This window comes from Triticum aestivum, chromosome 7B (genome assembly GCF_018294505.1).
Source record: "Triticum aestivum cultivar Chinese Spring chromosome 7B, IWGSC CS RefSeq v2.1, whole genome shotgun sequence".
Classification (NCBI taxonomy): domain Eukaryota; kingdom Viridiplantae; phylum Streptophyta; class Magnoliopsida; order Poales; family Poaceae; genus Triticum; species Triticum aestivum.
In genome coordinates this window covers 686,347,314-686,359,467 of record NC_057813.1, presented here as the reverse complement: position 1 = coordinate 686,359,467, position 12,154 = coordinate 686,347,314, and the positions used below count along the sequence as shown (strand labels likewise).

At 45.8% G+C, this 12,154-nt stretch overlaps 1 non-coding gene across 1 annotated transcript; it reads right to left on the bottom strand.

Moving 5' to 3' along the window:
* Window positions 1-11,880: 11,880 nt before the first annotated feature.
* TRNAE-CUC (transfer RNA glutamic acid (anticodon CUC)) lies at window positions 11,881-11,953 on the bottom strand. Its single transcript has one exon. It is a non-coding gene; the product is annotated as a tRNA-Glu (tRNA).
* Window positions 11,954-12,154: the final 201 nt, after the last annotated feature.

Sequence of the window (12,154 nt, the reverse complement as noted above, 5' to 3'; positions counted from 1 at the left end):
GAGGAGCAGGAGGTCAGCCTTCATGAGCAAGTGGTGTTGGAAATATGCCCTAGAGGCAATAATAAAATGGTTATTATTATATTTCTATGTCCATGATAATTGTCTATTGTTCATGCTATAATTGTATTATCCGAAAATCGTAATACATGTGTGAATACATAGACCACAACAAGTCCCTAGTGAGCCTCTAGTTGACTAGCTCGTTGATCAACAGATAGTCATGATTTCCTGACCATGGACATTGGATGTCATTGATAACGGGATCACATCATTAGGAGAATGATGTGATGGACAAGACCCAATCCTAAGCATAGCACAAAGATCGTGTAGTTCGTTTAGCTAGAGCTTTTCCAAATGTCAAGTATCATTTCCTTAGACCATGAGATTGTGCAACTCCCGGATACCGTAGGAGTGCTTTGGGTGTGCCAAACGTCACAACGTAACTGGGTGACTATAAAGGTGCACTACGGGTATCTCCGAAAGTGTCTGTTGGGTTGGCACGAATCGAGACTGGGATTTGTCACTCCGTATGACGGAGAGGTATCTCTGGGCCCACTCGGTAATGCATCATCATAATGAGCTCAATGTGACCAAGTGTCTGGTCACGGGATCATGCATTACGGTACGAGTAAAGTGACTTGCCGGTAACGAGATTGAACGAGGTATTGGGATACCGACGATCGAGTCTCGGGCAAGTAACGTACCGATTGACAAAGGGAATTGTATACGGGATTGATTGAATCCTCGACATCGTGGTTCATCCGATGAGATCATCGAGGAGCATGTGGGAGCCAACATGGGTATCCAGATCCCGCTGTTGGTTATTGACCGGAGAGGCGTCTCGGTCATGTCTGCATGTCTCCGAACCCGTAGGGTCTACACACTTAAAGTTCGGTGACGCTAGGGTTGTAGAGATATGAGTATGCAGTAATCCGAAAGTTGTTCGGAGTCCCGGATGAGATCCCGGACGTCACAAGGAGTTCCGGAATGGTCCGGAGGTGAAGAATTATATATAGGAAGTGTCGTTTCGGCCATCGGGAAAGTTTCGGGGGTCACCGGTATTGTACCAGGACCACCGGAAGGGTCCTGAGGGTCCATCGGGTGGGGCCACCTATCCCGGAGGGCCCTGTGGGCTGAAGTGGGGAGGGGAACCAGCCCCTGGTGGGCTGGTGCGCCGCCCCTGCGCCTAGGGTTGGAAACCTTAGGGTGGGGGGCGCCTCCACTTGCCTTGGGGGGCAAGCCACCCCCTCGGCCGCCGCCCCCCTTGGAGATTGCATCTCCTAGGGCCGGCGCCCCCCCAGGGGGCCTATATAAAGAGGGGAGGGAGGGCAGCCGCACCCCAAGTCTTGGCGCCTCCCTCTCCCCTGCAACACCTCTCCCTCTCGCAAAAGCTTGGCGAAGCCCTACCGTGATCACAGCTGCATCCACCACCACGCAGTCGTGCTGCTGGATCTTCATCAACCTCTCCTTCCCCCTTGCTGGATCAAGAAGGAGGAGACGTCTTCCCAACCGTACGTGTGTTGAACGCGGAGGTGCCGTCCGTTCGGCGCTAGGATCTCCGGTGATTTGGATCACGACGAGTACGACTCCCTCAACCCCGTTCTCTTGAACGCTTCCGCACGCGATCTACAAGGGTATGTAGATGCACTCCCCTCTCTCGTTGCTAGATGACTCCATAGATTGATCTTGGTGAACGTAGGAAATTTTTTATTTTATGCAACGTTCCCCAACAGTGGTATCAGAGCTAGGTCTATGCGTAGTTACTATGCACGAGTAGAACACAAAGCAGTTGTGGGCGTAGATGTTGTTAATTTTCTTGCCACTACTAGTCTTATCTTGCTTCGGCGGCATCATGGGATGAAGCGGCCCGGACCGACCTTACACGTACGCTTACGTGAGACAGGTTCCACCGACTGACATGCACTAGTTGCATAAGGTGGCTAGCGGGTGTCTGTCTCTCCCACTTTAGTTGGAGCGGATTCGATGAAAAGGGTCCTTATGAAGGGTAAATAGAAATTGGCACATCACATTGTGGTTTTACGTAGGTAAGAAACGTTCTTGCTAGAACACCTATAGAAGCCACGTAAAAACTTGCAACAACAATTAGAGGACGTCTAACTTGTTTTTGCAGCAAGTGCTTTGTGATGTGATATGGCCAAAGGATGTGATGAATGATATATGTGATGTATGAGATGATCATGTTCTTGTAATAGGAATCACGACTTGCATGTCGATGAGTATGACAACCGGCAGGAGCCATAGGAGTTGTCTTTATTTTTTGTATGACCTGCGTGTCATTGAAGAACGCCATGTAAATTACTTTACTTTATTGCTAAACGCGTTAGCCATAGAAGTAGAAGTAGTCGTTGGCGTGACAACTTCATGAAGACACGATGATGGGAGATCATGGTGTCATGCCGGTGACGAAGATGATCATGGCGCCCCGAAGATGGAGATCAAAGGAGCAATATGATATTGGCCATATCATGTCACTATTTGATTGCATGTGATGTTTATCATGTTTTACATCTTATTTGCTTAGAACGACGGTAGCTTAAATAAGATGATCCCTCGAAATAATTTCAAGAAAAGTGTTCCCCCTAACTGTGCACCGTTGCGAAGGTTCGTTGTTTCGAAGCACCACGTGATGATCGGGTGTGATAGATCCTAACGTTCGAATACAACGGGTGTAAGCCAGATTTACACACGCAATACACTTAGGTTGACTTGACGAGCCTAGCATGTACAGACATGGCCTCGGAACACGGAAGACCGAAAGGTCGAGCATGAGTCGTATAGAAGATACGATCAACATGAAGATGTTCACCGATGTTAACTAGTCCGTCTCACGTGATGATCGGACACGGCCTAGTTGACTCGGATCATGTTTCACTTAGATGACTAGAGGGATGTCTGTCTAAGTGGGAGTTCATTGAATAATTTGATTAGATGAACTTAATTATCATGAACTTAGTCTAAAAACCTTTGCAAAATGTCTTGTAGATCAAATGGCCAACGCTCATGTCCACCTCAACTTCAACGCGTTCCTAGAGAAAACCAAGCTGAAAGATGATGGCAGCAACTATACGGACTGGGTCCGGAACCTGAGGATCATCCTCATAGCTGCCAAGAAAGATTATGTCCTAGAAGCGCCGCTAGGTGAAGCACCAATCCCAGAGAACCAAGACGTTATGAACGCTTGGCAGTCTCGTGCTGATGATTACTCCCTCGTTCAGTGCGGCATGCTTTACAGCTTAGAACCGGGGCTCCAAAAGCGTTTTGAGCAACACGGAGCATATGAGATGTTCGAAGAGCTGAAAATGGTTTTCCAAGCTCATGCCCGGGTCGAGAGATATGAAGTCTCCGACAAGTTCTTCAGCTGTAAGATGGAGGAAAATAGTTCTGTCAGTGAGCACATACTCAAGATGTCTGGGTTGCACAACCGCTTGACTCAGCTGGGAGTTAATCTCCCGGATGACGCGGTCATTGACAGAATCCTTCAGTCGCTCCCACCGAGCTACAAGAGCTTTGTGATGAACTTCAATATGCAGGGGATGGAAAAGACCATTCCTGAGGTATATTCAATGCTGAAATCAGCAGAGGTAGAGATCAAAAAGGAACATCAAGTGTTGATGGTGAATAAAACCACTAAGTTCAAGAAAGGCAAGGGTAAGAAGAACTTCAAGAAGGACGGCAAGGGAGTTGCCGCGCCCGGTAAGCCAGTTGCCGGGAAGAAGTCAAACAATGGACCCAAGCCTGAGACTGAGTGCTTTTATTGCAAGGGAAGTGGTCACTGGAAGCGGAACTGCCCCAAGTACTTAGCGGACAAGAAGGCCGGCAAAACCAAAGGTATATGTGATATACATGTAATTGATGTGTACCTTACCAGTGCTCGTAGTAGCTCCTGGGTATTTGATACCGGTGCGGTTGCTCATATTTGTAACTCAAAGCAGGAGCTGCGGAATAAGCGGAGACTGGCGAAGGACGAGGTGACGATGCGCGTCGGGAATGGTTCCAAGGTCGATGTGATCGCCGTCGGCACGCTACCTCTACATTTACCTACGGGATTAGTTTTAAACCTCAATAATTGTTATTTAGTACCAGCTTTGAGCATGAACATTGTATCAGGATCTCGTTTAATTCGAGATGGCTACTCATTTAAATCCGAGAATAATGGTTGTTCTATTTATATGAGTGATATGTTTTATGGTCATGCCCCGCTGGTGAATGGTTTATTCTTAATGAATCTCGAGCGTAATGTTACACATATTCATAGTGTGAATACCAAAAGATGTAAAGTTGATAACGATAGTCCCACATACTTGTGGCACTGCCGCCTTGGTCACATTGGTGTCAAGCGCATGAAGAAGCTCCATGCTGATGGACTTTTAGAGTCTCTAGATTATGAATCGTTTGACACATGCGAACCATGCCTCATGGGCAAAATGACCAAGACTCCGTTCTCCGGAACAATGGAGCGAGCAACCAACTTATTGGAAATCATACATACTGATGTGTGCGGTCCAATGAGCGTTGAGGCTCGCGGAGGATATCGTTATGTTCTCACTCTCACTGATGACTTGAGTAGATATGGGTATGTCTACTTGATGAAACACAAGTCTGAGACCTTTGAAAAGTTCAAGGAATTTCAGAATGAGGTAGAGAATCAACGTGACCGAAAGATAAAGTTCTTACGATCAGATCGTGGGGGAGAATATTTAAGTCACGAATTTGGTACGCACTTAAGGAAATGTGGAATCGTTTCACAACTCACGCCGCCTGGAACACCTCAGCGAAATGGTGTGTCCGAACGTCGTAATCGCACTCTATTGGATATGGTGCGATCTATGATGTCACTTACCGATTTACCGCTATCATTTTGGGGATACGCTCTAGAGACAGCTACATTCACTTTAAATAGGGCACCGTCTAAATCCGTTGAGACGACACCGTATGAATTATGGTTTGGGAAGAAACCTAAGCTGTCGTTTCTAAAAGTTTGGGGATGCGATGCTTATGTCAAGAAACTTCAACCTGAGAAGCTCGAACCCAAGTCGGAAAAATGCGTCTTCATAGGATACCCTAAGGAAACCATTGGGTATACCTTCTACTTAAGATCCGAGGGCAAGATCTTTGTTGCCAAGAACGGGTCCTTTCTGGAGAAAGAGTTTCTCTCGAAAGAATTAAGTGGGAGGAAAGTAGAGCTTGATGAAGTACTACCTCTTGAAACGGTAAGTAGCGCAACTCAGGAAGATGTTCCTGTGGTGCCTGCACCGACAAGAGAGGAGGTTAATGATGATGATCAAGATACTTCGGATCAAGCTCCTACTGAACTTCGAAGGTCCACAAGGACACGTTCCGCACCAGAGTGGTACGGCAACCCTGTCTTGGAAATCATGTTGTTAGACAACGGTGAACCTTCGAACTATGAAGAAGCGATGGCGGGCCCAGATTCCAACAAATGGCTTGAAGCCATGCAATCCGAGATAGGATCCATGTATGAAAACAAAGTGTGGACTTTGACAGACTTGCCCGATGATCGGCGAGCAATAGAAAACAAATGGATCTTTAAGAAGAAGACGGACGCGGATGGTAATGTTACCATATATAAAGCTCGACTTGTCGCTAAGGGTTATCGACAAGTTCAAGGGATTGACTACGATGAGACATTCTCTCCCGTAGCGAAGCTGAAGTCCGTCCGAATCATGTTAGCAATTGCCGCATACTATGATTATGAGATATGGCAAATGGACGTCAAAACGGCATTCCTTAACGGTCACCTTAAGGAAGAACTGTATATGATGCAGCCGGAAGGTTTTGTCGACCCTGAGAATGCTAACAAGGTATGCAAGCTCCAGCGCTCCATCTATGGGCTGGTGCAAGCATCTCGGAGTTGGAACATTCGCTTTAATGAGATGATCAAAGCGTTTGGGTTTATGCAGACTTATGGAGAAGCCTGCGTTTACAAGAAAGTGAGTGGGAGCTCTGTAGCATTTCTCATATTATATGTGGTGACATACTTTTGATGGGAAATGATATAGAACTTTTGGACAGCATTAAGGCCTACTTGAATAAGTGTTTTTCAATGAAGGACCTTGGAGAAGCTGCTTACATATTAGGCATCAAGATCTATAGAGATAGATCAAGACGCCTCATAGGTCTTTCACAAAGCACATACCTTGATAAGATATTGAAGAAGTTCAATATGGATCAGTCCAAGAAGGGGTTCTTGCCTGTGTTGCAAGGTGTGAAATTGAGCTCGGCTCAATGCCCGACCACGGCAGAAGATAGAGAAAAGATGAGTGTCGTCCCCTATGCCTCAGACCATAGGGTCTATCATGTATGCCATGACCTGTACCAGACCTGATATAAACCTTGCCGTAAGTTTGGTAGGAAGGTACCAAAGTAATCCCGGCATGGAACACTGGACAGCGGTCAAGAACATCCTTAAGTACCTGAAAAGGACTAAGGATATGTTTCTCGTATATGGAGGTGACGAAGAGCTCGTCGTAAAGGGTTACGTCGACGCTAGCTTCGACACAGATCTGGATGACTCTAAGTCACAAACCGGATACGTGTATATTTTGAATGGTGGGGCAGTAAGCTGGTGCAGTTGCAAGCAGAGCGTCGTGGCGGGATCTACATGTGAAGCGGAGTACATGGCAGCCTCGGAGGCAGCGCATGAAGCTATCTGGGTGAAGGAGTTCATCACCGACCTAGGAGTCATACCCAATGCGTCGGGGCCGATCACACTCTTCTGTGACAACACTGGAGCTATTGCACTTGCCAAGGAGCCCAGGTTTCACAAGAAGACCAGGCACATCAAGCGTCGCTTCAACTCCATTCGTGAAAATGTTCAAGATGGAGACATAGATATTTGTAAAGTACATACGGACCTGAATGTAGCAGATCCGTTGACTAAACCTCTCCCTAGAGCAAAACATGATCAACACCAGAACGCAATGGGTGTTCGATACATCACAATGTAACTAGATTATTGACTCTAGTGCAAGTGGGAGACTGTTGGAAATATGCCCTAGAGGCAATAATAAAATGGTTATTATTATATTTCTTTGTTCATGATAATTGTCTATTGTTCATGCTATAATTGTATTATCCGGAAATCGTAATACATGTGTGAATACATAGACCACAACAAGTCCCTAGTGAGCCTCTAGTTGACTAGCTCGTTGATCAACAGATAGTCATGGTTTCCTGACTATGGACATTGGATGTCATTGATAACGGGATCACATCATTAGGAGAATGATGTGATGGACAAGACCCAATCCTAAGCATAGCACAAAGATCGTGTAGTTCGTTTAGCTAGAGCTTTCCAAATGTCAAGTATCATTTCCTTAGACCATGAGATTGTGCAACTCCCGGATACCGTAGGAGTGCTTTGGGTGTGCCAAACGTCACAACGTAACTGGGTGACTATAAAGGTGCACTACGGGTATCTCCGAAAGTGTCTGTTGGGTTGGCACGAATCGAGACTGGGATTTGTCACTCCGTATGACGGAGAGGTATCTCTGGGCCCACTCGGTAATGCATCATCATAATGAGCTCAATGTGAACAAGTGTCTGGTCACGGGATCATGCATTACGGTACGAGTAAAGTGACTTGCCGGTAACGAGATTGAACGAGGTATTGGGATACCGACGATCGAGTCTCGGGGAAGTAACGTACCGATTGACAAAGGGAATTGTATACGGGATTGATTGAATCCTCGACATCGTGGTTCATCTGATGAGATCATCGAGGAGCATGTGGGAGCCAACATGGGTATCCAGATCCCGCTGTTGGTTATTGACCGGAGAGGCATCTCGGTCATGTCTGCATGTCTCCTGAACCCGTAGGGTCTACACACTTAAAGTTCGGTGACGCTAGGGTTGTAGAGATATGAGTATGCAGTAACCCGAAAGTTGTTCGGAGTCCCGGATGAGATCCCGGACGTCACGAGGAGTTCCGGAATGGTCCGGAGGTGAAGATTTATATATAGGAAGTGCAGTTTCGGCCATCGGGAAAGTTTCGGGGGTCATGGATATTGTACCGGGACCACCGGAAGGGTCCCGGGGGTCCACCGGATGGGTCCACCTATCCCGGAGGGCACCATGGGCTGAAGTGGGGAGGGGAACCAGCCCCTGGTGGGCTAGTGCGGCCCCCCTTGGGCCCCCCTGCGCCTAGGGTTGGAAACCCTAGGGTGGGGGCGCCTCCACTTGCCTTGGGGGGCAAGCCACCCCCTTGGCGGCCGCCCCCCCTTGGAGATTGCATCTCCTAGGGCCGGCCCCCTAGGGGGCCTATATAAAGGGGGGAGGGAGGGCAGCCGCACCCCAAGTCTTGGCGCCTCCCTCTCCCCTGCAACACCTCTCCCTCTCGCAGAAGCTTGGTGAAGCCCTGCCGTGATCACAGCTGCATCCACCACCACGCCGTCGTGCTGCTGGATCTTCATCAACCTCTTCTTCCCCCTTGCTGGATCAAGAAGGAGGAGACGTCTTCCCAACCGTACGTGTGTTGAAGGCGGAGGTGCCGTCCGTTCGGCGCTAGGATCTCCGATGATTTGCATCACGACGAGTACGACTCCCTCAACCCCGTTCTCTTGAACGCTTCCGCACGCGATCTACAAGGGTACGTAGATGCACTTCCCTCTCTCGTTGCTAGATGACTCCATAGATTGATCTTGCTGAACGTAGGAAAATTTTTATTTTATGCAACGTTCCCCAACAAGTGGTACCTTGGAAGGACACTTTACGACATTTGGGGGTCAATGTTGTAGAAGGATGGTGATATCGATGAAGGAGTGAGTCATCAAAACAAAACTGGATGGATGAAGTGGCGCCAAGCTTCTTCTAGCATCCTCCGTGATAGGAGAATGCCACAAAAGTTTAAAAGGCAGGTTCTATAGGATGATGATTTGACTTGTGATGTTGTATGGCCCTGAATGTTGACTAAGTAAAAGGCGACATGTTCAACAGTTAGGTGTAGCACAGATACACGTGTTAAGATGGATATGTGTCAACACAAGGAAAGGCCGAGTCCGGATGATGATATATGTTATAGAGTTGGGGTAGCATCGATTGAAGGAAAGTTTGTCCATCAGCATCTGAGATGGCTTGGCATGTACAACACATGCCTCAAGAAGCGTCAATACATTGCAGATAGTTAAAGTATGCTGACAGTGTCAAGAAAAGTCAGGTAGAGCAAATCTGACATGGGAGAAATCCGTCAAGAGGGATCTAAAGAACTGAAATATTACTAAATAACTAGCCATGGACAGGAGTGCTTGAAAGTTAGCTATCCACGTGCCAAAGCCATGACTTGGTTTCCAGATCTTATTATTTCAGTTTTAGTCTACCCCAACTTATTTAGAACTAGAAGCCATTGTTGTGTAAGATGTCCCGAGCGACGGAAAGTCAATCCTGTGAAGATCTTCATGAATTCGATCAGCAAGCTCAACATGTACTGTATTTGTTAATTTTGACCTACCTACAAATATAATGTTGTAGAAGGATGGTGATATCGATGAAGGAGTGAGTCATCAAATCAAAACTGGATGGATGAAGTGGCGCCAAGCTTCTTCTAGAGTCCTCCGTGATAGGAGAGTGCCACAAAAGTTTAAAAGGCAGGTTATACATTTGACTTGTGATGTTGTATGGCCCTGAATGTTGACCAAGTAAAAGGCGACATGTTCAACAGTTAGGTGTAGCACAGATACACGTACGTGTTAAGATGGATATGTGTCAACACAAGGAAAGGCCGAGTCCGGATGATAATATACGTTATAGAGTTGGGGTAGCATCGATTGAAGGAAAGTTTGTCCATCATCATCTGAAATGGCTTGGCATATACAACACATGCCTCAAAAAGCGTCAATACATAGCAGATAGTTAAAGTATGCTGACGGTGTCAAGAAAAGTCAGGTAGAGCAAATCTGACATGGGAAAAATCCGTCAAGAGGGATCTAAAGAACTGAAATATTACTAAATAACTAGTCATGGACAGGAGTGCTTGAAAGTTAGCTATCCACGTGCCAAAGCCATGACTTGGTTTCCAGATCTTATTATTTCAGTTTTAGTCTACCCCAACTTATTTAGAACTAGAAGCCATTGTTGTTGTAAGATGTCCCGAGCGACGGAAAGTCAATCCTGTGAAGATCTTCATGAATTCGATCAGCAAGCTCAATATGTACTGTATTTGTTAATTTTGACCTACCTACAAATATAATGTTGTAGAAGAATGGTGATATCGATGAAGGAGTGAGTCATCAAATCAAAACTGGATGGATGAAGTGGCGCCAAGCTTCTTCTAGCGTCCTCCGTGATAGGAGAGTGCCACAAAAGTTTAAAAGGCAGGTTCTATAGGATGATGATTTGACTTGTGATGTTGTATGGCCCTGAATGTTGACTAAGTAAAAGGCGAGATGTTCAACAGTTAGGTGTAGCACAGATACACGTGTTAAGATGGATATGTGTCAACACAAGGAAAGGCCGAGTCCGGATGATGATATATGTTATAGAGTTGGGGTAGCATCGATTGAAGGAAAGTTTGTCCATCAGCATCTGAGATGGCTTGGCATGTACAACACATGCCTCAAGAAGCGTCAATACATTGCAGATAGTTAAAGTATGCTGACAGTGTCAAGAAAAGTCAGGTAGAGCAAATCTGACATGGGAGAAATCCGTCAAGAGGGATCTAAAGAACTGAAATATTACTAAATAACTAGCCATGGACAGGAGTGCTTGAAAGTTAGCTATCCACGTGCCAAAGCCATGACTTGGTTTCCAGATCTTATTATTTCAGTTTTAGTCTACCCCAACTTATTTAGAACTAGAAGCCATTGTTGTGTAAGATGTCCCGAGCGACGGAAAGTCAATCCTGTGAAGATCTTCATGAATTCGATCAGCAAGCTCAACATGTACTGTATTTGTTAATTTTGACCTACCTACAAATATAATGTTGTAGAAGGATGGTGATATCGATGAAGGAGTGAGTCATCAAATCAAAACTGGATGGATGAAGTGGCGCCAAGCTTCTTCTAGAGTCCTCCGTGATAGGAGAGTGCCACAAAAGTTTAAAAGGCAGGTTATACATTTGACTTGTGATGTTGTATGGCCCTGAATGTTGACCAAGTAAAAGGCGACATGTTCAACAGTTAGGTGTAGCACAGATACACGTACGTGTTAAGATGGATATGTGTCAACACAAGGAAAGGCCGAGTCCGGATGATAATATACGTTATAGAGTTGGGGTAGCATCGATTGAAGGAAAGTTTGTCCATCATCATCTGAAATGGCTTGGCATATACAACACATGCCTCAAAAAGCGTCAATACATAGCAGATAGTTAAAGTATGCTGACGGTGTCAAGAAAAGTCAGGTAGAGCAAATCTGACATGGGAAAAATCCGTCAAGAGGGATCTAAAGAACTGAAATATTACTAAATAATTAGCCATGAACAGGAGTGCTTGAAAGTTAGCTATCCACGTGCCAAAGCCATGACTTGGTTTCCAGATCTTATTATTTCAGTTTTAGTCTAATCCAACTTATTTAGAACTAGAAGCCATTGTTGTTGTAAGATGTCCCGAGCGACGGAAAGTCAATCCTGTGAAGATCTTCATGAATTCGATCAGCAAGCTCAACATCTACTGTATTTGTTAATTTTGACCTACCTACAAATATAATGCAGTTTCAGTTGAGTTTTGATCTTGCCGCTTGCTGATCAGCTTTGCCACAAATACATAATAATGGAATTGCGTCTGTGTCAAGGAACCATAGTTTCATTACGTCTTGGTCCCGGACGGTCAAAATCAACTAAAATTGCATCAGATTCAGAAATGTAGGTCGGTCAAAATTAACAAAAACAAAAACAAAAATTAGAAATTCCGTCGCCGGGACTTGAACCCGGGTCTCTCGGGTGAGAGCCGAGTATCCTAACCACCTAGACTACGACGGAATTACTGGCAGTATTGATAGATTAATCTAACTTAACCGGATAAACTCAAGAAAAAAGCTGCACGAACTTAGTTGTTGGTCAGCACTTGGACTGGGATGCCAGTCAGTATTTGTGTCACAAAACAGCGCGAGCAGTAGAGCTGCTGGGCACGAACCGAACGCAGCTTTGCTTGATCCAGACATGGGTACCTGAACATATCTA